This window comes from Silene latifolia, chromosome Y, assembly GCF_048544455.1.
Source record: "Silene latifolia isolate original U9 population chromosome Y, ASM4854445v1, whole genome shotgun sequence".
Classification (NCBI taxonomy): Eukaryota; Viridiplantae; Streptophyta; class Magnoliopsida; order Caryophyllales; family Caryophyllaceae; genus Silene; species Silene latifolia.
Genome location: NC_133538.1, coordinates 377560000 through 377587764, shown reverse-complemented (window position 1 = coordinate 377587764; position 27765 = coordinate 377560000). Strand labels below are relative to the sequence as shown.

General features: G+C 37.3%; 1 non-coding gene across 1 annotated transcript; it reads right to left on the bottom strand.

Annotated features, from left to right (window-relative positions):
* Positions 1 to 9008: 9008 nt before the first annotated feature.
* On the bottom strand, positions 9009 to 9115 carry LOC141634923 (small nucleolar RNA R71). The gene has a single exon (XR_012539637.1). It is a non-coding gene; the product is annotated as a small nucleolar RNA R71 (small nucleolar RNA).
* Positions 9116 to 27765: the final 18650 nt, after the last annotated feature.

The following is a 27765-nucleotide window of genomic DNA, read 5'->3' as shown; positions in this document are numbered from 1 at the left end:
CCGTGATCAGCCACCCAACACCACGGTGGGTCCCTCCTGCCACCATTTCCCCCACCGAACCCAGCCACCTCACCTCAACACCTCGCCCTAACCTCCACCTTCACACAGACCCTTAACAACAATCCCCTGACCCGATACAAAACATCAACTTGACACCACATCTACCCAACGCTACACCACCTCTGGCCACCACTACTATCACCACTGACCAACGGTGGTTCCAAGGGTGGTCCCACATCCCCTTGACCCCACTACAACAACCACGACCACAACCCCACACCGACAGCAACAGCAACAACAAAAGCCCCTCCTCCCCTGTGTTCGAGATTCTAGTCACAAAACACCATAAAGGTGGCACATTTAGCCACCACACGCCACCACAACACCACCACGGGGTCGACTCACACCCCTAGTCGTAACCCCACCATGCCCAGATCAAGTCAAGTCCAAATGAGGGTTTGAATTGGGTCGAAGTCCCCTGCTTAAAACCTGCATAACCCTAACCCTCCACCTTTAAACGCCCCAATAACCACCAAGGTCAGGTCAATGACGGTCAGAGAAAAGTCAGGTGAGGTCACGGTGGTCCATAGGTGCCCTAGTTATCAAAGTCGTGGTAAAAAAGGTGGTATACGGTGGTCTACATACTCGGTGTATACGAATTATAAATTAAGCGATTAAATTATGTTTCGGTCTTCCCTCGAGTCGATTGTCAATTTGAGTCTCTTGTTACGCCACTCTAGGTCCCCAATTCTGCTCTCAAATTTCAGATTTGTTATGATAGTTTTGGTGTTATATTCCCTTATATAGGCTAGGTTAAGACAAATGCTCCTCAAACTACGAAATCCGTCTTTAAGGCAGTTTATTATTATTATTATTATTATTATTATTATTATTATTATTATTATTATTATTATTATTATTATTATTATTATTATTATTATTATTATTATTATTATTATTATTATTATTATATCCCGATATAATTCCCGACCAACACTTATACTAGGCTAATAAAATCTGCCCACACACATATTGCACACGGCCCAAAGCTCAGATGCCATTAAGTCCAATTCCTGACTTGCTTATTTATTTTATTATTTAATTATCGTCTTAATTGAAATTATTAATATAAATGCGACTATTATTAATTAAGTATCAGAATTACCTAAATTATTCTTATAACTACATATGAAATTACAGGGTATTACAGTACCAATTCATTGTTTAATTAACCATATGCACCAATTCATAGTTTAATTAATTCACTAATGTGGTTGTAATTTACGCGCTTTTAACCCCTTAACGAACTTTATTTTGCATGCTATTATGGTCTTTTATAATCATTTTCCTAGTCAATTGCTTCTTATTTGCTTTCCTAGCACATTTATGTTCGCTTTATATGAAATAAGCTAAAAGGGGCGGAATTCCCTTCTTTTGTGCACATTTGGGAGATATTTGACAACATTAGAGGATACGCATAAAGAGGAAATCAAATCCAAGGACCCTTAGATCAATAAAGCAAGATTCAGGATGGTTTAGGATGCTAAGCCCCGCGAGTTATGGTTCAACAATGACGGCAAGGGAGCAAATATGAGAGGAATTCACTCGGATCCAAACTTAGAAGTGCTTTTTTGGCTCTGAAACTCTGATAGATAGAATGGCGTCGAAAAATTAACTGGTCTAGGCTTTTGAATCACTGAAATAAGAGTCCGGACGAGGATTTGACTTCCGTTTTACAATCCAACCTCAAATAGCCTAACTGCGCCAGCTCGCTCCAGCCAGAACTCAGCTCGCTTAAGCCTAGCCTCAGCTCGCCTGAGTTCCAAGGCAGAGTTGTTGCATATGCTCTGAAGTTGTTCGACTTGGACCTTAAGTTGCTCGTGTAACATCCCATACACCAAGGTGCGTTACGAAGACCACCTGGGCATATTAAGGTGCTATCATCTCGGTTGCCTGAGGCAAAGTACATCAAATAGACCATCAAAGAACATTTATTAAAAGATATCAAAACTGTTTAATCAAAATACAACTGATGTCCAAAACAAAACTGTTTACAACTGAAAACAACCAAAGGAAACTAAAGTTTATGCGACATCAGAAGCTAGCTAAACACAAGGTGATGACTCGGTCCCATCCATAACCCACGAGCTACATCCTTAGCCATAACCTGCTAAACCAACTGCTCACCATCCCCGAATAGATCACGACAGTCTTAAAAACAATAAACGGGGTCAATCAACTGCATAACCAAGATAAGAAATCACAAACATAAACCAATACACAAGCCAATCCACACTGTAGTGACCATCCTCCAAACTACAATAGTAACCAGTAACCGACTACACACCAAAGTGTGTAGCCCTGCCAGATTACCAATCCCAACAGGTAACCCTCGCTGCCGGTGGGGGACCACAACATTGCCCACCCAAACCCCGCTCATCGCAACAAGCGAACTCAGATCATTAATGTGCACATTCCCTTGTGACGGGAGCCACAAGAGGCGAACAAGGGGTTGGAACCATCTCCCAAAAATGGTCCCAAAACAACAGTACCAATCAACAATATAATCTCAACCAATATCAATCCAATAAAACATGTTATACAATCAATCACAATCAATCTCAAATCAATTACACAATCAAGTAGTGAAACCCTACCTTATTCGCAAATTCTGCAATCAATCAAGGACAACAAGGCTAGAATTGCTCTTCTACAAAATCGTCACCTAGCATAGAATAATCAAACAATACCATATCACAAACTATCCCTAATCAACCTTTACCCGCATCCTAACCCAAATTAGGGCAAAACCCAAAAGAAAACAACAAACTGATTAAGAGAACGCTAGAGACTAGCAACGAAACCGGTACGGAAAAAGAGATATAGAATCACGATTGATCAAACTAGACTTGGAAGTGATGAAGATGATTAAAGGAGTGGTAAATGCATTTTAGGTTTTGTGAAAATGATTTAGTAACTGATAAAGCGTAATTTATAACCTCTAATCATCTTAATCAAAATCGCGCAAATTTATCCCATCAGACCGGGTACTCGGTCGAGTACTTGGGGTACTCGGCCGTGTACTACCTACTCGGCCGAGTATCTCACAACTTGGCCGAGTGCACCCAAAACAGTAGCCTGTTTAAAAGCACTCGACAACTTACTCGACCGAGTAAGCTAATACCAGTAAACCGTAGTATTACAGTCTTCCCTCCTTAAAACGAACTTTGTCCCCGAAATTCATACCATACCCAAAAAAACATGAAAAACCAACCTACTAACCATGCAAAAGATACTAACTATGATGCGATACTGGATAGTGAAAAACGTAACTTAGACTTGGACCAGCTAAATGAAATAGTCCCCATGACTGTTTACACTACGCCAAATCTAGCCATCAATAACGAGCGTATCACAATGGTTTAATGCATATAAAAACGACACTTAGATTACGGTTTCCCAAAAATTGGTGGAAACATTAGTAGAAAAAACCCCTATAGTGGCGGTCATAAATGACCTTTTTGTGGCGGTTTTTACAGATTTTGGGTGCGCCGTATATCACGGGGTTGTTTACACTTTGCAGCGGTTGTATAACCGCCACTATAGCTTACACACGGCGGCGGTTTTTAAACAAAACCTCCATTATAGGCTTATATAAAACGACGGTTGTTAGACAAGAACCGCCACGGTTATTGTTTGAAAACCGTCACCATAGGTATATCAATAATATCAACTACATGTTATCTATAACGACGTTTGTTACAAAACTGCCACTAAATATATTTATAACGTCGGTTGTTGGAGTAGAACTGCCACTAAAAATAATTATAACATCGGTTGTTTGGTAAAGAACCGCCACGAGAAGTAGTTATTTAAAAAAATGATTTGCTACCAAAATTTTGGTAGCAATATCCTAAATATTTGACAATCCAAATAATGAAATGAACAAACAATACATGCAAGAGAATGACAACCAACAAACGTGTGTAGCACCCGAGAAATTAGATACCTCCAAATATGGCAATCAAGATATCGAAATGAACAAATAATACATACATAAGAATGCAATAACTCCCACAACACTTGTATATCATCCGGCACAACAATATCGGTGTTCAAATATTTTACATCCAAGTGTAAAAAAAATCACATACAGCAGCGGTAACAAGTAGAAGCAGCATCTAGCGGTAACAGGTAGCAGGATAACCACATCAGCCGTAGGCGCACGACAACCAGCATGACATCAACTAACAGCTAACACAACACCAACACCGGCACAAATCCATTAGGCAACAACATTTAGCAGAATAGCAGCAAGGTACCAACCATGATCCTCATGCTTAAGTCGTCGTGCCATCGACTAACAAGTATCCTCCATCAACCAAATTCAAAACAAATGACATAGTTAAGCACCAACCAAATAGACCAAATATTCCATAAAATCACCCAAACTAGTCTTGTACGTGGTGTTAAATCTTGATCTCAGTCGTGATCTAATCAATTGTTGTGCCGTCAACATAACCATTATTGCCTCAAAATTCGGTCGTGCTAGTGTCTAACAAGTACAAGTTAGATGTGATGGTACATCACGGCCCAAATTTTATAGCATGACCTGCATAACAAAGATTTAAGTTTTAATAAAGCAACCAACTTTTGTGAGCATCATCATTTACACTCTTGATAACCAACCAGTAGTATTCTGTACCAAACTTGTTGAAATTGACTGACTTAATTTTTTGTTGCATAAGCTAATCGTGGTCAGTTGAACATTCAAATGCTAAGAATTTGGTTTGAAATGGTTGTTCACACACCCTGCAATTGTTTGGTACCATCTCTTCATACAAATTATAGTTCAATTTAACCCTTTCCCTATAAACCATGAGAACCAAAATGTAAACTTTTTACACATACTAGTATACTACCCTTGACATCTTGAGGTTCATTTGAACTAGTTTAATTTATGACCAAGTATTCTTTCCAGATTCGTAAACCTTGCAAGTATCCTGCAGGATTTGAACCATTATGGTCGGAGGGTTTAAAAACCTGCCTCATATTAGCTAATTACCGAAAGCAATCAGAAAGTCTCACATATTATGAATAAAAGTTAATTCTATTATAATTTGGAGTACAAATTACCCAAAGGAGAGTTTGCAATTGTGGTGAGATTTGTATCTAGTTGTGGAAAGTTTGCATCTTACTTTTGGTTTCACACAAATGGCAGTAAGCAATTGAAAAAAAAACGTATCAAACTACTAACCAAAACAACACCATAATGTCGAGATATGAATAAAAATACCCATAGACCTTGAAACTTAGACAAGAATAATACTACAAATTCTTTTGCCAATGGAGAGAGGTATATATTAATGGGTGAAATCCTCAAGGCCTTGAAACTTGGGGTATAAATTATTGTCCAGATTTCATCATCATCAAACCACAATTAAACTTCTTCTACCAGAAATATAATACCCCTCCAATTAAAATTAGAAAACGAGAAATTAGGGACTTTAGGGTATAGATTTGTGGGCGAAATCCCCAACTAATTAAATGCAAAAACTCAAAATTCAATGCCAATTAATTAAATTTAAAAAAAGGATTTGTCTTTCTTACCTGCTGAGATTGCTGTGAAATTGATTGTCAAAAACCCCAACTAAATTAGTTTCCGGTGTTGGTCCTTCTTATTCTTTCTAGAGAAATTACACCTTGAAGTGATTGACTGTACTTGAAATGAAGAGGAACAAAGGAGTTGTTAATTGTAGCAACATTATAAAGTTCCTAATTTCAATGAGAAAAACAAGCTAACAAGATAATCATATTAAACAAATGAAAGGAATAGACTTAAAGTCATCCACACCTGTTTTACAAGTCTGATTACAGTTTCAAATAATTTGCTTGTCATTCATCAGAGTGAGGGATTTTCTCAGACCATGAAAATCGAGAGTCGTCTTTTACAGTAATTTTTTTTACTTCCTTGCCTCCCATCACCCCACCCCACATTTAAATATATAATCTTAGTTTGACCCTAAAGTATAATGTCGGTTATATGACTAGCAGTATTTTAGAAATACAATATTTTTCCATAAGAATGTGCAACTCATTAACCGCTTAAATTAGTATGCAGACTAGCTTATCAGCCAAGTAGCCACCAACTGAGGCGATTTAGTGAGATAAATACTTCGAAAACCGTTTGTAGAGGATATACCTAGGACAGTAATGTGTTTCAAGCCCAGTCCCCTTACTTAACAATAAAAGAGTTCTTTTTACCAATTATTCAGTTTAAGTCCTACATACTCATATTCAAACAAGATGCTTAGACACAATGCTAAGGAAAAGTTAACATTAATTAAAAAATTTACCTGAAAAATGGTTCACCTGTGTTACTGTCACTTTGTCCGTTAAAAACTGTAAGTCACCAACCGGCACATCTAAACTTGCTTTCGCATTTTCCAGATTCTTCTGCAATGTAGAACTGGTCTATAGATGAGTTGCAGATATATATGAGTTTCAAACAAAAATCTGAAAGATAGTAATAAGAAAATTCTGAGAGTTATATGGCTGATGTGACCATAATTACCGCATATTTAGTACCCGAATTAGCCTTGTTCCCATGCTTTTTAGTGCATATTTGGGTCATTTATTGTCTTTAGCTCTTTCTTTGCATATTCTTTGAGGTTTTGTGTCCTTGGTAGGAAAGGAGTGCAAACCTTGCATTTTCATGGCAAAATGAGACTAAATTGATTGAATTCAATGACCAAGCATCGAGGAGAGACAAGATTAGAAGGCCTTTGTACATATTATAGTAGTTGGGCAATGATGAGGAAAGTTCCTTGCATCCCCGAGGAAATCCCCAAGGATTTTATGAAGAAAAGGGAAGAAAAGAAGAAGAAACAAGTCTGAGCAGCAATCCGTGCGGATTGTCCTGAAGACGCCCGTCCCCAGGACCACAATCCGTGCGTCTTCCATCAAAGACGCCGGCAAAGAAGACTTAAGACGCCCGTCTTCTCCCAAAGACGCCCGGGCAGAGACTCACGAATCCGGCCGTCCCGAGCCTAAAACGCACGGATTCCAAGACAGCGCAAATTCGTTTCTTCAAGCTTCAAGAAAGATGCCCATCCTTCAGAAAATACCGGCGTTTCCTTAAGTAGGGACTTAATCGTCATTTAAGCCCTTTGTTAACCCTAATGCATCCACCTAATTTCCACTATAAATACCCCATTAGTCTAATTGGAAGAGCATGTTCTTCTTATCAATTCTTAGAGTAGTTAATATCAATCAAATCTCTCTTTAGTTTTGTAATCAACGATTAATCAAGTTTTAATACAAGTTTTATTTCCTTAATCTCTCTTTTGTTCATCCTTTATTTTGGGTAATTGAAGATTATTTGGGTTATTATTGGGAGATTGACAACCTCTCCATCAAGCATCAAGTACTTCTATTATTCTTTGCATTATTATTGGAATCATTAGTAGGTATGATTCTCTTAATCTCTTTTTAATTATTGCTAATTACTTTTATTTGTTCATCATGTTTCACTTTGTTGGTATGATTGACAACCTTGCTAGCATGTTCAACATGATAATGAGTGAGTAGTTCCATAGCTAGGGTTAATGGGTGATTAGGGGAAACCAACATGGGGAATGATTCATGCTTAAATTAATATGCTTTCATGGTTTATTTGCTTGCTTGTTTTGATCTCAACTCATGCACATGTTATGTTTGATGAAATGCGAGCCTATGAATCCTTGCATTTTTTACCCATCACCTACCTTTTCAATGAGACTTGTAAGATATAAACCAACTCGAGTTTCATTAGACCATGGATGTTGTTGAGTAGGGAAGACTAAGTCGACTTGTAGGTGTTGTACAATCTAATCGATTCGGCTCCGGGACCCAAACTTTCCTAGGATTGTAAGATATAACCCAACTCAATCCATCACAACAATAATTGCTTGCTTATAATTTGAGAACATGTTTGTATGATCAATTCCCATGAATCCCCTATGACCCCATGACACCCTAGTGCTTTTTATAAATTGTTTACAACCCTTTCAATTCATCTTGCTTATTTACTTTCATTGCTATTTAGTTTAGTGACCTTCTACATCAACCCAAATTGTGACACCCCTAAGACACCACTAGTCTCAATAGAAATCTAATCTCAATTCCCGTCCCTTGGGATCCGACCTTTACTTGCCTCTTTATTAATTGTAGAGTTGTTTGTGAAGCTATAAATTGTGTTTTGGTCTAGGTGCTCCTAACGACAAGTTACCGAAAAGATTTATTCCCGACCAAAAATGGCGCCGTTGCCGGGGATGGTGTTATCTTGATTTAGATTTTCTTATATTGTTATTAGTTGTGTCTTTCTTTGCCTTGAGGAAGTAAAACTCCTCAAGGTTTGTTCTAATTGTTTTCGAGTTGTTTGATATTTTGCATGTCTAGAAGGTCACAAGGTGATTTGTTACCTTTTGATCGTGAAATTGAAAGAACTTTGTCAACCAATAGAAGACTTGCTAGGAGAAATTTGAGAGGTATTAGTGAGGTTGTAGATATTCAACCAACTATTGAGTTCATCAACCCTTTTGCAAGAGAAGGTGAGGAGAACCCAACACAAAATACAACACAAAAACAACCCATAATGCTTAAGTTTTCATCACATTCCGTACCCCACCGACGAGAACCTACCCAATGGTACTCCCACACCACAACATCTAACCGAAAATTTCATTGCCAAATCCGCATTTATCCAATTAGTCGAAAGGAGCCAATTTGGGGGGATGCCTAGTGAAGACCCTCACTCTCATATGGAGACCTTTTGTGACTATTGTGATGCGATTTCTCAAACCGGTGTAACTCAAGACCAAATTCGATGGGTCTTATTTCCTTTTTCTCTAATTGGCACCGCGAAACAATGGTTGAAGGGCCTTGATAAGGCCACTCTCGGAATTTATTCTTGAAAGAAGTTGGCTCTAACTTTCTACAAAAAATTATACCCACCGGAAAAGACTAACATGCTAAGAGCTCAAATTACGGGTTATAAGCAAAGGGATGAAGAATCTTTGTATGAAGCTTGGGAGCGGTTCAAAGGAATTTGTCGCTCATGTCCTCACCATGGACTTAGCGAGTGGTTCTTGGTACAACAATTTTGGAACGGTCTATATGAAGATTCAAGGAACATTCTCAACATGGGATCAAATGGAATGTTCACCGAAGTTGATGACAATCAAACTTGGAACAAAATTGAGGAAATGGCGGTCCATAACTCACAATATAGTAGACCTCGCAAGGCTACTAGCGGAGGAAAGCATGAAGTGGACTCCGTTACTCAATTGGGTGCTCAACTTAGTGCTCACATTGATACCATCATCTTGAAGTTTGAAAAAGCTATGGCTAGACTTGAAGAAGCCTCAAAATCACCAAAGCATCATGTTAATGCCATGACGGCATCCTCATCAATCCCAAGTGGGATATGTGAGAATTGTGGAACTTTGGGACATGACTCAAGTGAATGTAGGGGAACAAATGAACAAGTGAATGCTTTCCAAGCATACAAGAGTGGTGCCCCTTATTCCAACTATTACAATGAAAATACCAAATTCCATCCAAATCTCTCATACAAAAGCCAAAATGTTCAAAACCCTCAAACAACATACACCCCACCTCCCATGAGAAACCAAAATCAAAGACCCTTTTACAACCAAAACCAAGGTTACCAAAATCAAAATCCATACAATCAACAAAATGACCAAGGTTTTGATGTTCAAAAAGCGGTCCTCCAAATGCAAAAGAATCAACAAGAATTTTTCACTCAAATGCAAAAAGATAGTCAAGCAAAGGAAACTACCATCAACAACATCCTAGCTCACACCAAAATGTTGGAAACCCAATTGACTCAACTAGCATCTTCAAGCTCACAAAGACAAAAGAGACAATTACCACATCAAAGTAATCCCCCAAGACATGAAACGGTTAGTGCCATTCACTTGAGAAGTGGTACAAGGTATGAAGCACCGAAGAAGCAAGTTGAGGATGAAGTTGTGGAAGCTAGTGATAAGGAAGAAATTGTGCAAAATTCCAAAGATGGAGAATCATCAAAAGAAGAAATTTCAAAGAAAAATGAAGACAAGGTCAAAGAGAAGGAGCCCATTGTGATTAGACTTCCTTTTCCAAGTCGTCAAGCCAAGCCCAAATTTGATGACCAACTTGGAAAGTTTATGGAAATTGTGAAGAATTTGGAATTCTCAATTCCTCTCACGGAATTAATCAATCACGTGGCGGCCTATGCGAAATACATGAAAGACATCCTCACAAAGAAGAAGTCGATCCGGAAGCTTGAAACTATCGCCTTCACTAAGGTGAGTAGTGCAATACTTCAAGGGAGGTCACCTTCAAAACTCAAGGATCCGGGAAGCTTCTCAATACCGTGTACCATTGGCGACACCACGATCAACAAAGCCTTATATGATCTAGGGGCTAGTGTGAGTCTTATGCCGTACTCGGTGAGTAAAAGGTAGGGGATGGGAGAGCTTAAATGCACCAATATCACACTCCAAATGGTCGATAGATTGACGAAGACACCATTAGGGATATGGGAAGATGTTCCCGTACGAATTGGGAAATTTTTCATCCCGGTGGACTTTGTCATTGTAGATATGGAAGAAGATTCCAACATTCCAATCATCCTAGGAAGACCTTTCTTACACACCGAGGGTGCGGTGATTGATGTGAAACATGGAGAGCTCACCCTAGAAGTGGGAGATGAGAGTATAACTTTTAATCTTGACAAAACTATGAGAGCTCCCCGTTTACATGAACCATGTTTTATGATCGATCATTATAGCCGGAAGGATGATAGGAAGAAGTCGGAACTCCAATGGAAGAATAAAATTGAAGATGCTCCATTCAAAGAGCAAGTGAAATGTAACAAAGAGAGCTTGCAAAGCTCACCAAAGTCAAGCAATGAAGAAGATGGCCTCATTGGCCAAAACAAGATAATGGGAGAGTTGTCTCCATCAACTCACGATATCTTTAGTGATCAAGTAGATGAAGTTTGTGGTCTTTGGGACGATGATTTTGAAGGGATTTTCAATCCCTACATTGGTAATGCTATCGATCAAGACCGACAACAAGGGCAAAGATCTATTGAAGAACTTTATCACGACAATGAACAAGCTTTTGATTAATTTTTCAAGGTGTTGAGCAACATCAACAACACCTTGGACATGCCCCCTTGACATCTCATCAAGAATGAGAGTTTGGTGGAGTCCTCCCTAAACCACCATTTGTAAATATTTCTAACTCCCTAACTCGCATTTTAATTTTTAATATGCATTTTTGTCATTTTTGGATTTTTATGCCTTGATCAAGATAATTATCATGTTCGAGAGAAGTGAGGGAGGGACTAATAATTTCAATTGATGTGTAGTGCTTTAGCTTAGTGCGGGGATAACAATTGCCTAGGCTATTCATGCCTTAGTAGTGCCCCCACAATGAAGAACACGAGATTTTGAAGAATGAAAAATGACAAGGGATATGCAAGGTACGCGGATGGAACTGAATCCGGGTAAAAGGGGTAGAACCCGAGCGGTTTCAAGAGAATCCGCCCGTCTTCAGGCAATCCGGGCATATTGGGCAGAAGACACCAGTCCTTCTGAGCTGAATTTTTGAAATTTTGTGACTGTTAACGAATCCGGGCGTCCTGCAATAGAATCCGCCCGTCTTCATAAAGACGCCCGTCCTGCAAGAGAAGACACACATCTTTTTGGCTGAGGAAAACAAGAAAAATCCCTGGAAAGGAATCCGTCCGTCTTCTCTGAAAGACGCCCGTCCCGTACTTTCAAATCCGTCCGTCTTTGCTGCAATCCGCCCGTCTTTAGGCGAGAATTCCTGAAGCCCATCCAGACAGAATCCGGGCGTCCCGAAGGAAAGCCGCCCGTCTTCCCCCTGCATTTCAAATTTTTCGGGTTTATTATAAACCCCATCCCACATTCATTTCCTCATTCCTTCATTCAAAACACTACCCATAAACCCCATAACTCCAAAACCCTCATCCTCTCCATCACAAAAACAAGTTTCCTCAACAACATTCACCAAAATCAAATCAAAACATCCTTTTAAAAACAAATTAATCACTCCTCTTTCAACAAAAATCAAAACCAAGCACAAAATCTTCAACCTTTGAGTCGATTTTTGAATTCATAAAGGCAAAGCCTTTCATCTTTAAATCGATTTGGGTACACTAGAAATTGAAGATTTTCGCTCTTTTCTTGGTTTATTCATCAATGGCAAAGACAAAGGGAGCAACAAAAGCAACAAAGGCAAAGGCACCAAAGGCAAATGCACTCTCATTAAGACAAAAGAGTCTTCAAGCAAAGAAAGCATTGGCTATGGTGGTAGCTAGCCCAAACTTGGAGGTGCAACAACAACAACCTCCCATGGAAGCAACAACATCTACTACTCCGGAAATTGCTCAACTTCCGAATTATCTGGAGGTAATTTTCATTTCCAAATCCCATAGGGACACTTTTGCTAAGTTTGCTAGAAAATCATTTCTATCCACCAAGTTTATTTGTGAAGATGCCTTAGATAAGTTGGCTGTCCTTGAGCAAACTAGAGCCTTCTTTAAAGCCACGGGGTTGGAGAAATTGTTTACAACAAAAGAATTGACATACCCCTCCCTTACCTTAGAATTTTTGAGTTCTTTGAAAGTTAACAAGGTTGAGACTATGGAAACCATCGAGTTTCGCCTAGCTAATGTTAGTAGGCGCATCTCGTTTGAGGAAATGGGTAAAGCTTTGGGTCTTAGTGATTCACCGAGTCAAGAATGTTGGCAAATATGACCCCGACCCTCTTTGGGAGGCGATTTCCGGAAGGAAATTCGAGAACTTTCATGCTAGTCGCGCTCTATTAGTCCACCATCCGGGCATTATAGTGTGGCACAAGGTTGTAGGGAACACCATCATTGCAAGAAAAGACACCAACCATTTCACCAAACTCGATTTTGTTCTTCTTGAGTCGGCCTTGAACATTGGAAGGGAATTCACCAAGCCTTTCAACTCTCTAAGACTTTTGGTGGAAAGATGGCTAAACGTTGATTGTGGGAAGCAAGGCACTACCGTTATTATGAATGGAGGTCTAGTCACTCTTTTGGCTAAATACTTTGATCCTAACTTCAACAAGGATAGCAAGTATGAGGCAAAGAAGGGTGGTCATCTCAATGATATTGATACTATTATAAACAAGTACAAGTGGGTCTCTCATAACCCTCTTGACACCAAGTATGGGTGGCTCACTAGTGAGGCTAGATCTTTTACTTTGCCTTCGAAGATTTGTCGTTTAAGTGTCCACCGGACCAACTATCTCCTTCCCCTTTCAAAAGAGGCCGAATACATTATCCGACAACAAAAGGGTGAAATTGAAATACCCTCCTCTTCCATTGTCACACCACCCTATCCTTTCAAGTACCAAGAGTTCAAGCCCGAAGGTGTTGAAGCAAGCAAAGATTATATGACTCTTCTTATGCAAGAGATGCACAAGCAAGCCTTCAAGGACCAGGAAGATGCTTACTTAGCCCAATATCCACCCCTCCTTCACTTAGCTAGGCAAGGACTACTTGACCCTTCATGTCCTTTGCCTAGTTGGGCGGATAGGGAAGTCTTATTTCCGAGTGCATCTAGGGGTGAGTCTCCGGGTGATAATGAAGTTGTCGGTGATGAAGAGGTTGATGATAACATTGATGAAGAAGCTAGTGAAGAAGGAGAAGAGGATGATGAGCAAGGTGAACAACAAAGTGAAGAGGGAAGTGGTGATGAGTCCACTTCTAGTAAGGAAGATGATGATAGTGATGATATGATGGAAGATTAGCAAACTTTGGAGGCTCCTACTCTCTTGAGGTTTGTCTATTTCTCTCTTTGTTGTATTTTATTAATCTTGATCATTGTTGGAGTAGTCCTAGCATCATAGAGGACTAACACCTCGGTCCCATTGAGGTGTTCTCATTTTATTGTTCCCACTTTTAAAAATCCAAAATGACAAAATTAGTTACATGCATTGCATAGTGTGTGCATGAACTACACTCAGCCTTAGGACATTAACCATAATGTCAAACTTGGTTTGGGGAAGTACATACATACACAACGGGAGGTAATCTAAATTATCCTCTCCGTCATAAACAAAGACCTGCATCATGTAGTGTAGATTAGTGTAGCTTGCATTTAGTGTAGAAATCATGCATCATGTTTGCATAATTTCCCATCATTTTGGCCATTGAGGACAATGCCCATATTAGTATGGGGATGGGGAATTCTAACTTAACTTTTATTCAAAAATCCAAAAAAAATTGAAAAATTTCGAAAAACCATAAAAATTTGAAAATTGAAAAACCAAAAACATGTTATTTTCCTTTGTAGTGTAGCGAAGTTTATATTATTGTATATATTGTGTTTGTTCTATCCTTGTTCACATTGATCGACTACGCCACATCCGAGACATGAGGATCATGAAGACCGCATGGTATGATCTTTTCAATCTCTTTTTTCCTCTTTATGTTAATGACTATGTGGCTTTATTTTGATTGATGCGGTAAAACAATGTGAACTTAGGACTTGCATTTAGTTTATATGTCATATTAGTTGGTAGAATCACTTGCATTAGGATGTATATAATAGTTGCATCATGGCATATAGTTGCATTTAGATGAAATATTTTGAAAAGTGCCTAATTGAGAACTTTGACAAGAGCAACTAAGCCATTACAAATACTTTTTCAACTTAAGACTTCGCCTACTAGAATGGTTTTAAAACACCCTAGATTGTATCATACTAGTGTCTTTCGACCCATGACCCAAAGCCTAGTCAAGGGTTTGCATGTGAGTCACCTATCCAACCCCGTGATGCGATGTGGACTTGGTTAACTTGTCTAGGTGACCTTGATTGACCTTGTGGTATGGCAACCCAAAAATACTTTCTATCAATAAGTTTGAAGTGCTCATTTCAAAGATTTTTTATGTGGAAACGTTTTATTGCCAACCTCAAATGTTATGAAATGTTGAAATATTGAGAATTTTAGTTGTTTTGATGGAGGCGTACCACTTCGATGTGCTTTGGAGAGGGATCCATTGAATTGGGCCCCCACACGGTTGTGAATTCAACCGCCCAGAGACAGAGTGACTATCACCCCGAAAAGCTATTGTCTAGAGGTTAACCGGTTGCCTAATAAGCGATTGGCGAAAGCAAAGGACATTAGCACGGAAGGGACAAACCCCATCTCTAATTTTTGAAATGTGAAAGTTGAATGAGGTCAATTTTTGAATACTAGTCATATCCACCCTTGTTTACAACGATTTGAGCATTTCATTCCCAAAAAGCCTTTTTGTCAAGCCACTTTGTCGAGCTTGGGACGATCCATGACCTTTACTTTTGTAGAGAACTCAAGACTTGTCATGTCATATGCTACTAGCATCATGGGGATCATCATTCCACACCATCCGATCGCTCTTGACGAAAGTATTTGGAAATTGAGGACGAAAGTAGTCTAGTTTAACACCATTTGGAGGTGATTTAGTGTCATCCTCTTAGCCTTAGTAATTTTTTGAACTAGTATTTGTGACGTAATATATGCTCTTAAATTTGTTCTCTTTTAGTTGCCTCCGCCACTTGATGAGGAAGTGGCTATTCCTTTTGTAGATGCATCCATTGATTGAATTTGTGTGCTTAATGTTTGGATGTGTCGCCATTTTGGCAATACCCACCTTGCCTTGCAAGAAGGCATCCTACCTCATGGTTGTCTTGTTGTGAGTTGAAGGGGCGGAGTGAGACCCGGTAATTGTCTCATGTCGGCTATGCTATTAGGTTAGTTTAAATAATGGTTCTAGTCTTTGTCACCTCTTTACTCGGGACGAGCAAAGGTTCGGTTTGGGGATATTTGATGTGACCATAATTAGCGCATATTTAGTCCCCGAATTAGTCTTGTTCCCATGCTTTTTAGTGCATATTTGTGTCATTTATTGTCTTTAGCTGTTTGTTTTGCATATTCTTTGAGGTTTTGTGTCCTTGGTAGGAAAGGAGTGCAAACCTTGCATTTTCATGGCAAAATGAGACTAAATTGATTGAATTCAATGACCAAGCATCGAGGAGAGATAAGATTAGAAGGCCTTTGTACATATTATAGTAGTTGGGCAATGATGAGGAAAGATCCTTGCATCCCCTAGGAAATCCCCAAGGATTTTATGAAGAAAAGGGAAGAAAAGAAGAAGAAACAAGTCTGAGCAGCAATCCGTACGGATTGTCCTGAAGACGCCCGTCCCCAGGACCACAATCCGTGCGTCTTCCATCAAAGACGCCCGGGCAGCAGCACCCAGAAGAAGCAAGTCTTCTCCCAAAGACGCCCGGGCAGAGACTCACGAATCCGGCCGTCCCGAGCCTAAGACGCACGGATTCCAAGACAGCGCAAATTCGTTTCTTCAAGCTTCAAGAAAGATGCCCATCCTTCAGAAAATACCGGCGTTTCCTTAAGTAGGGACTTAACCGTCATTTAAGCCCTTAGTTAACCCTAATGCATCCACCTAATTTCCACTATAAATACCCCATTAGTCTAATTGGAAGAGCATGTTCTTCTTATCAATTCTTAGAGTAGTTAATATCAATCAAATCTCTCTTTAGTTTTGTAATCAACAATTAATCAAGTTTTAATACAAGTTTTATTTCCTTAATCTCTCTTTTGTTCATCCTTTATTTTGGGTAATTGAAGATTATTTGGGTTATTATTGGGAGATTGACAACCTCTCAATCAAGCATCAAGTACTTCTATTATTCTTTGCTTTATTATTGGAATCATTAGTAGGTATAATTCTCTTAATCCCTTTTTACTTATTGTTAATTACTTTCATTTGTTCATCATATTTCACTTTGTTGGTATGATTGACAACCTTGCTAGCATGTTCAACATGATAATGAGTGAGTAGTTCCATAGCTAGGGTTAATGGGTGATTAGGGGAAACCAACATGGGGAATGATTCATGCTTAAATTAATATGCTTTCATGGTTTATTTTCTTGCTTGTTTTGATCTCAACTCATGCACTTGTTATGTTTGATGAAATGCGAGCCTATGAATCCTTGCATTTTTTACCCATCACCTACCTTTTCAATGAGACTTGTAAGATTTAAACCAACTCGAGTCTCATTAGACCATGCATGTTGTTGAGTAGGGAAGACTAAGTCGACTTGTAGGTGTTGTACAATCTGATCGATTCGGCTCCGGGACCCAAACTTTCCTAGGATTGTAAGATATAACCCAACTCAATCCATCACAACAATAATTGCTTGCTTATAATTTGAGAACATGTTTGTATGATCAATTCCCATGAATCCCCTATGACCCCATGACACCCTAGTGCTTTTTATCAATTGTTTACAACCCTTTCAATTCATCTTTCTTATTTACTTTCATTGCTATTTAGTTTACTGACCTTCTACATCAACCCAAATTGTGACACCCCTAAGACACCACTAGTCTCAATAGAAATCTCATCTCAATTCCCGTCCCTTTGGATCCGACCTTTACTTGCCTCTTTACTAATTGTAGAGTTGTTTGTGAAGCTATAAATTATGTTTTGGTCTAGGTGCTCTTAACGACAAGTTACCGAAAAAATTTAGTCCCGACCAATGGCCACCTTTTCACATGAATACTGTAGCATAACATCTGCCCCACTCACAAGCAAACTGAATCTGAATCCTCAATATGAGCACGTTAATATATGCTAGCGCTTCAAGAAACCTTGAATTCAGCTAACGTGGCCTGCAGAGCATAAGAATGCAACACTGCATTACAAGTTTGCACACATATAAGCAAAATGCAGTCACAATGAGTCGATGACAACCACAAAGCTAGAGTGTAAGAGAAGAATTATTTTAGACTGTTCTTCTAATCGCAATAACTCAACAAAGAGGTCTTCTAATCGGAATAACTCAACAGAGAGGTATCCTAAACACCCAACACCTTATGTACCTCATGAAACACCACCGAGTAGACAACTATTCTAGAACATGTTTTCCTGGAGCCTCACATCAGTCTGTGGCTCTATGCGTATCCACATCAATATGTGAAATGGGACATGATAAGGGGATAAGCAAATCTGATATGCTCCCATAACAATTTACAACATGTAAATGTTCTCAAAAATAAAACTTGGGAATCATGATTAAATAAGAGGACATAAGATAACAAATAAATCAATAACCCCAATTGAGGATAAGCATAATAGAAGGCAGGAAAAAGAATCAAACTTTTCATAACCTGGGAAAAGCGACAACTCCTGCTAGCCAACTCGCTTCACTACCGACCAATGCCTCCTTCTAACACTTTTGTGAATGCCAGTAATTAAGTATTAGAACACATGCTTACCTAAGACATCACCCTGAATTATAATTATCCAAAGTTAACAAGAATTGAAGCAACGAGTTTAATCAATCGATTTTGTACTGTGAATTCGAAATGCAGCAACGACAATAGAAGAGAAAGAGACGGGCAGTCGGTCAAAAAGAGAATGAAACCCTAGAATTATATTATATCTCGAAGTGAAGCCACCTATAATTGCTCACACAAAACACATTACACTACCATTAGAATTATCATAAACCTAAACATAAAAACTGATAGTAAAAGGCCATAATGAGCAGAGATAAATCAAAACTAACATCAAAATTGCTTCTTGAAACGCATCGCTGAGATGATTAAAGTACACCAGCAATAAATTATGTCAACTAATTATTACCTTAAAAAGCGATCAAGCAATTAAGAACTAAATAAAATCGAAAAACTTAAAATTAAATGAAGCAACCTTTGGAATTGTAGTATTGGTCCTAAATGTCGACAATTAGTTCATCATCATCGTCGTTGGAGTAATCGAACTCGTAATATTCCATACCTGCATCTAAGATAGCTTATTACAAATATTTGGTGGTGATAGTAAGGTGAGTGGTGCTCATGAGCAGCGGCGAGTGGAAGAAAGAAGAGATGAGTGTGGTCGGCGTTCTGTTGGTGGTCTGGCAGGTGGGATGCGATGGTGGGCAGATGGAAGGAGGCCTGACGTCGGTGGTTGCCGGAGTTAAATTGTGAGGGGAATGTAAATGGTTTTTAGTCTTTGGCGGTGTGAATATGAAGACGACGAAGGAAATTTAATCATATACTGGCATGGGAAATGGCAAATAAGCCCCAAACGTTTGCCACTTCGTGCAAATTAGCCCCATTAGTTATACCCGATGTGCAATTCAGCCCAATTAGAGATATCCGAGTAAAATTCTCGCCGGAAAATTGTGTTATAACACCGGAAAAATGACTAGGATGGATTAAATTAAATAATAATTTAAAGAAAAAAACATAAATTATCACTACCTAATTAAGCTGCGAGTCAACACCTCGTCACTTCCTTCTTCAATTATCTCTTCCACTCTCATATGTTTTTGAGCTCCTTCTTCAATTCTCACACCTCTAACCATTTCTCTATTTTTTCCACCTCAATTTTATTTGATGTAGCCTACCCTCATCCCCATAAATCACCATTTTTGTAATTAAAAATTTATTATCACAAAAACTGAAAAAAAAAAATGAAATTTGGGGGAAATTGAATTTATGCACACCACAACTATATATCGTCATTTTTACACGATTTGAGCTACGAAGTTCTCCATCAACGGTGATGGTTGAGGTTAATATTGCTCTGATAAATTAAACGGAGTTGTTGTGATTAAATTAAACGGAGAGAATTTATGTTTTTTTTTTAAAAAAAATATTATTTAATTTATGTTTTTTTATGTTTTTTTTAAAAAATTATTAATTTATTTAATCCATCCTAGTCATTTTTCCGGTGCCATATCACAATTTTCCGGCGAGAATTTTTCTCGGATATCTCTAATTGGGCTGAATTGCACGTTGGGTATAACTAATGGGGCTAATTCGCACTAGTAAAATGTTATGGGGCTAATTTGCACGTAGTGGCAAACGTTTGGGGCTTATCTAGCAACCGTCAGTTTTAGTTGTGAGGGAGTTGTAAATTGTAATGGGTTTTTATTTTTTTACTATTATAAAGTCGGTTTTAACTAAAAACCGACACAAAAATATATAATGGCGGTTTATTAGTCCAAAATTTTGTTACTTTATATTAACTTTTTGCATCATTCTTAACGTCGGTTGTTAATAGAACCGTCACAATTGACCTATGATGGCGTTTTCTATTTAGAATCGCCATAAAAAGTTTTTGTTATCACGTCGGTTCTTACTTAAACCACCACTATAGATCTCCTACATACATAAAAATTTCCATCCCCCCAATTTATTAGGCTTTTCACGTCGTTTCTATTAGAACCGCCACGATAACTGCGTCGTGATAAGGGGTTTTTCTACTAGTGAAACCTAGACTGCGCTAATAAGAATAATGGTTTCCCTCGAAAACCATTGTTATTATAATGTGACAACGGCTGCTTAACAAACCGTTATCAAAAACGTTTAACGGTTTGCAAAACCTCGTTATAGAATCACCCTTATCAACGGTTGTTAGACAACCGTTACCAGTTTAAGAAAACGGCATTTCGAAAACCGTTACTAAATTAACACCAGCAACGGTTTTTGGTACCCGTTGTTATGTTATAGCTACGGGTTTCTTGTAACTGTTATCATTTTCTATTATGAAAGAACGGTTCCTCTTTACCCATTTTTATTTATCATTTACGGGTTAAATATAACCATTGTAAACTTTTTTTCAATATTTAATATTCAACCAATGCATGTATGATAAATAATGAACCGTTGCATGCATTGTTTTGTTTGACCATTATTGCTATTCGTCCATTATTATATTCACACATGCATACATATTTTCCTATAAATATAACTTATAATGTGATCAATTAACCATATCCACCAATTCAAAGTTCAATTAATTATATCCTATAATTTAATTAAAAATAGGGTTATTTGATGTGAAAAATCCCAACTATACCTGTCCTGCCGAAAATAATCTCAACTTTACAATAACCTAGAAAAATCCCAACTATGCTATCATTTAACTTTAATTGCTATCCTCCTCTAACTTACCCATTGTCACCGATAAGTCTAATTTTTTAGCAGGTTACCTTTTCCTGTGTTCTTATAATCTTCATCTCATTCATTTGTTCTTAGAATCTTCCACCATTTCTATTCCTCTAAATTCTTATTCATTCCTCCAATTTTCACCCCTTAACTCCTCCAGTAGTCCAATCATCCATCACCAACCAGTCACCAAGCACCAAAACCACCCCACCAAGCTCCTGCCACCACAATACCACTACCAACGCCAACATTTCACTCTAATCAGCATATTTGCTTCCTCACAAATTTTCAATGATTCCTCATATATGTTCCCTCACAAAGTAATCGATTTGAAAAGTAGAAATCGTTGGAGATATGGGTATGTTGTAAAATTGGGGATGATGAACCCTAATTCCGGAATATGGGGGAATTGGGGGATTTTGATTGTTAGCAAAATTGGGGATGTTTGAACAGTAGAAAATCTTTGTTAATGTTAATGTTTTTTATTTTTATTTTTTAAAGGATGAAGAATTGGGGATATTTGAACAGTAGCAAACTTGGAGATGTTTGGAGATCTGAGTATGTTGTAACCATGGATGAATCTTGATTATTAATTACAAAGAGAAAGGAGGACAAATTGTATGTTCTATTGGGGTTAGAATGCTGAATTAGGTAGTAGGCGAAAAAGGGCCATATGAACTTCCGTCATGAATGGGATATTTAAGTTGCTGACATTTTTTAGGAGCAATGTGTGCTTCCTTAGCCACTGAAGAACTTCCTTCAGTTTCAGTGTGTCTCGCATGTAGTGGAGACATGTTGTTTATTGTATTTAATGTATTTGTATCAACCGTAATTCCTTTTTTTTCTTGATTCCTTATTTATATGAAGAATGAGGTAGAAGGAGGTTGATGATGAAAAAAATGAAGGGTGGTGAAGAACATGGATGAATTATTAATGGAGGTAATGACCAAGGAAGGAGATAAAGATTGTTATTAGAAAATAAAGGGAAATAAGTAAACGGAGGTAATTTGGGTAATCTAAGGTGTTTAATCTAACTTAAGTTGAAGGAGTGACCTATTGAACATGTTGTCCTTCAATTAAGGCACTAAGAGCTAAATGATGGCATAATTGGGATTTTTCTGGGTTATTGCAAAGTTGGGATTACTTTGAGTAGGACGGGCATAGTTGGGATTATTCCCATCAAATAAACCTTAAAAATAGTACACTTTGATCACCATGTAGTCGTCGTCTTCTACACCCGGCGAATCACATTCAAATACCCGCTATGTCCATCCTATTACCTGTATTATACACAACCTTCCAATCAAATATGATGACAATGGTAAGGCTTTTTCGAGAAGTTTTACTTGGATAAGAGATATGCTTCGTCAAGGTGGTTATACGAATGTTAAAAAGGTCCACCCAGTTTTGGCTAAAGATCGTGGTTTTCTTGCTTATGAAATGATCGAGTTTGAAGGTTTTCGGAAGAAGCTGGACTATTTTCGTCAAGCGGGAAAACTCCAGGCAAGATACGAGGATCATGATGCTGGGAAGAAAAATTATTATACGGATAATGGGTTACAAGTGAAATATTTATGGATTGCAATCGATTGTGACATTAATCCTTTTAAGAACATATCGGCACTATATTGACACTGTGCCTCGTTCATGGGAGGCGGAACCAAGTGCCTCCTAATAATCCACATATTGAATTCCCAATATTTTTCTCAATCGCATAGAAATTCCAAGATGATTATGTTGATTAATTATTATTACTAGTTTTAACCCGTGCAAAATTGCACGGGTATGTTTTTAGGAACATCGTATAATGTTTAATATGAAAATATTATTTTATAATATAATGATAGTGGTTTTAAACGCGTGAAAAAATTATTTGTCCCTATTTTTAGAATTAGATAATTAGTGATACGTCCAATTTTGATATATTTTTGTTAAACTGAATTGTTTATCTTTAATACTTTTATTTATTAGTGATGTTTATTAAAAAATGTGATTTTTATCAATTGTTGTAATATTATTTACTTTGACCAATTATTGTAATTTGTTGTTATTATATTTACTTTTGCCAATTATTGTAACTAAACTTATGACTGTATATTATTTTGTACAACATAATTTCAGAATCGTATTATTTACGTACAATATTTTGTTTATAAAACTGAGGTACACAAACAAAAAAAGCAACATAAACCAGAAAAAAATTAATTCAGATGTAAAGTAATGGATGGGGCCCACAATTGCTATTTGGAAAAAAAAAACTGAATTTGGTGACGTGGCTTCATAGAATTGCAGGAAATGTTTCTATATTTATATAGATAAGATTCTAATTAATGTTGTTGAAACCGCGCGTCTTTTGATTTCTTGTTATGTATGTGTTTTTCTTGAATATGCGTAGTAGAGTATTTTATTTTCTAATTATTTATTGCAAATTACGTAGGTTTAAAATATTTGTTAATAAGTCAAGTTTTCCATTAATTAGGTAATTAATGTTTAGGAATTAAATACCAATGGTTTTGAAAAAAATTATAAATGTGACTATAAATGTTAAAGCATCCTTTATTAACATCCATTAATCAAATCACAACATTTCATCCCCATTACACAAATTTGAAACAACATGGCAATGAACCCTAATTTTATCAACAACGAAGAATGGCTTACACAAACGATTGCATATGATGAGAAGGTTCTCGCCGGGCTTCCCGCCGATCAACACCCATTAATCAAAGCATCCCTTGAACATCAACGGAATTATTGGATTAAGAGATGTGAAGCAGTCCGGCTTGTCAACCAAGCCTCATCATCATCTTCATACCCTCGTCCGCCTATTACTCGCAACTTGGCTGCAGCGAGAGATATGTTGAGTTGTACTCTTTCAACCTTATCTCTACATGCAAGTCGTGTCCTTACATATATTCAATCTGTTATTGCAAAATATGAACCAATGACCCAGAAGTTAGCGGTATACCAGAGTGGCTTAGTTGGTGGCAGGTTGAGAAGCGCTTTTTACTCTTAACCGGGGTTGTTCCGGCTTATTATACATCTTCAGATTTCTGATAAATGTTGTAATGTATTTGGTCTAAAATTAAATGAAATGATCATTTTGAAAGTGTTGAGTTATGCTTGTTTGATTTGCTTCCATTTTTTGAACTCTATAGATCAGTCAGTAATCAAGATTGCTGCTACATAATACTCATTAACAACGGTTCTCCTACAACCGTTGTCAATTTGTTCATTAACAACGGTTCTCCTACAACCGTTGTCAATCGTGATGTTCTAACTCCAATGTGGATCGTTCATTAAATGTTTGACCATACGACTCAATATATCAAAAAAATAAATACATGTAAGATATGACCATACTACTCAATATATTAAAAAAAATAAGTACATGTAAGATATGAAGACGGAATTTTTTAAGCCGTGGTGAATATTTCTCATTATTCTTGATTTGACCAATGCACGGACTGTTCATTTATTTTTTATTGAATCAACATAGCATTATTGGTGGGTTTGAATCAACCCAGCATCTTAACAATAATTTTAATATTGTTCCAAAATTATGGCCGTTAACCAAGGTACAAATATTGCGAGTCCATGGGTGTAGAGGGATCGTAAGTTGTTAGAAGAAGCAGAAAATAAAAGATTAAGGGAATTGCGTGGTCAACCGAGCTATATTGAAAGCGAGAAGAAAAATGATGCGTTACGAGAAAACTTAAAGGAACAATGTCCTTTCCATTTCATTAAGTTCCCCCCTAAACATATAATTCATGAAGGTACAGATGAGAATTCATCGGCTTTCGAAGTTGGTTCTTCTGAGGATTTGATAGTGGGGTATATATTACCCAGATGCGATTGGTATGTATCTATCGTGAGTGAAGCAACAAAAGGTTGGCGTCAACGGTAGGTCATCGAAGGTGATGTCGGATTTGGAGGAAAAAAACAGAGTTGAAATGGACTCCTACACCATCATTAATGGGAAGAGATGTTGTCCATGACGTAGTGTATTTTAGGTCATTTGATTAATGTATGTTTATTAATTGCCCATTGGGTTGTATTTAGGAAACTAAATAAGGAAAGAAGTTTTTAATATATGCATTAATTACATTGGATTGTGTATAATTTAGTCTTGAATTCCTAACTTAATACCAAATATGAAAGTTATTTAATGTTTAAATACAACCCAATTCTGTTTAATTAAAAAACTACGGTTCCGCATAAACGATTGTATAAGAATTAAGAAGATGCTTTTACTTTTTGGCGGGAAAATCTGGACACAATGAAAGATAAAAGACAACAGTTACACACCAACCGTTGTATTATTACGAAAACAATTACGGGTTTTTATTCAACTGTTGTCATATTGTAAAATAAAGAAGGCGGTTTGGCTTCACCCGTGTTTATTAGTTTCAACTAAATCATTTCTCAACCAACACATATGCAAACCTTCTCCTCACTCACTTAAAACCCTCGAACACTGAGTTTCCCTACAACCACTAGTCTTTTCCGTCCCCGTCGCCGTTGCTGTCGCCGTCCCTATCCCCATTGCCTCCGTCGTCCCCTCCGTCATCGCCAGATCGGGCCCGACTTCTCCACTTTGATGAAGTAATAAACCCTACTCCTTCGTCTCATTAACTTAATGTCTTTAGTTTCTTTTTTAGTTGTGATTTTATCCCCTAATTATCTTAGGTTTATTGTGTGTTAAAAACACCTATTATTTTAAGTATATTGTGTGTTAAACAACACCTATATTTTTAGGTATACTGTGTGATCATTTATTTGAGACAGTGCTCTTGCTATGTCGACTTAATGCTTAAAGTTAGTAGTTTATTAATTTCTTATTTAGATATGGGTGGAAAGCCGAAAAGAAAAGATGGGAAAAAGTTAGGCGAAGAAGATTCAGGTGATGAGAATAATTTGCAATCGGTTACTGGGCGAAGGCGCCATAGGGTTTTCCTAGAAGCAATAAAGAGAGGGATACCTAATAAACTTCAATGAGATTCATTAATGGGGCTGCCAAATGGTACATATGCTGCAAATTTCGCGAGTTGGATTGGTTGTTGTGTAAGAGAGTATGTGCCACTCGGTTTGCCGTGTATGAATCAGTTGAGTGCAGACCTGAAGGAAAAGCTAAGGGAGAGAATAAAGGTATTTATATACAATAATAAATGCTTTAGATGAAATTATCTTAGTATTAGATATGTGCTATTAGCCGAAACTAACCAAATAGGCTCACTATATATGCAGTTAGCTTACACTATCCCCAAACACAATGATGGTTACCTATAAAAAAAGATAGGGGAATCCTTCAGAGCATGGAAGTCAAAGGTTGCTCGAAACCACTTGTTAAACAAGAAGACCGGGAAGATGAACAAGAAACCAACAACGAAGAAGTATCGACATGTCAGCCAGGAAGATTGGGATAACTTTATCGCTTATAGGCAGTCTGACAAGTTTAAGGTAATTTATCTGCGACTTATTGGGATCACTTTATTAGTAATCACTTAATAAGTAAAGAAATATGCTTACGTTACTCAATAGAATTCATTTTATGAAGACTGTGAGTAAGCAGAACATAGAGAACATTTCAAACAAAGAGAGCGTCTTTCATGGCTCCAGAGGTGGTTATAGATTGATTAAGAAGAAGCTTGTAAGTACATAATTCTTATATTATTAGGTGTTTTATACCGATTTTATATATATATATATATATATATATATATATATATATTAATAGTAATCATACATATTTTGAGAGGATATCAATGTGATGAATGAATAGAAGCCAAAGCTTGGAACTATCAATCGTCACGACGCTTGGGTGGCCGGTCACACTCCTAAGAATGCACACTTAGAATCTCCATATGATAAGGCTATCATAGAGAAAATTGTAAGTTTGAGTAAATATGTCATTCCTACCACTAGTGGTCGGAGTTATATATATAGAACTACTGAGCATGAAGAAGGAGCCCGAAGAAGGAGCATGCACGAACAAACGCAGTAAAAGACAGAAATAAAGCATATTATATAACCGACTACGAGCATATTATATAAGACCACAATGATAACTCCAAATTGAAATAACTAAGTTAAACAATATAATAATTGAGATGTAATATTATTATAATCAACTTAAACAGATTATATTAGAAGACACCATCTTACAACAACTCTTATTTGAAACAACTAAGTAAAATAATACAATAACTAAGTTTGAATAATATAATAACTCGGTTAAAGCAATACAATAACTATTATTAACAGAATATATTCTAATATAGCAAACAAGAAGTAACTACAAAATACAATAACTGAGTTTGAATAATACAATAACTCGGTTAAAGTAATACAATAATTGTTATTAACAGATTAACCACAAAACCCTAGAAATTATCAAAGATACAAAAACACATTTGAACTAAAAAAAACTACTCAAACACCTTACAACCAACCTGAATATGTACAAAATCATTTAGAATTCTCATATCAAACTGAAAACTCTATAAATTATTGGAAAAAAATGAGAGGACAAGTAATTTAACAATAAAGTCATAAGTACAAACGGATATACATGAATTAACGAAACTGAAACGGATATTAGATAAGAGCGATAATGAAAATACACAAATCAGATTTAGAAACACAAAATTAGTACTTACCTATAGTGAAACTGAAGAGAAATACAA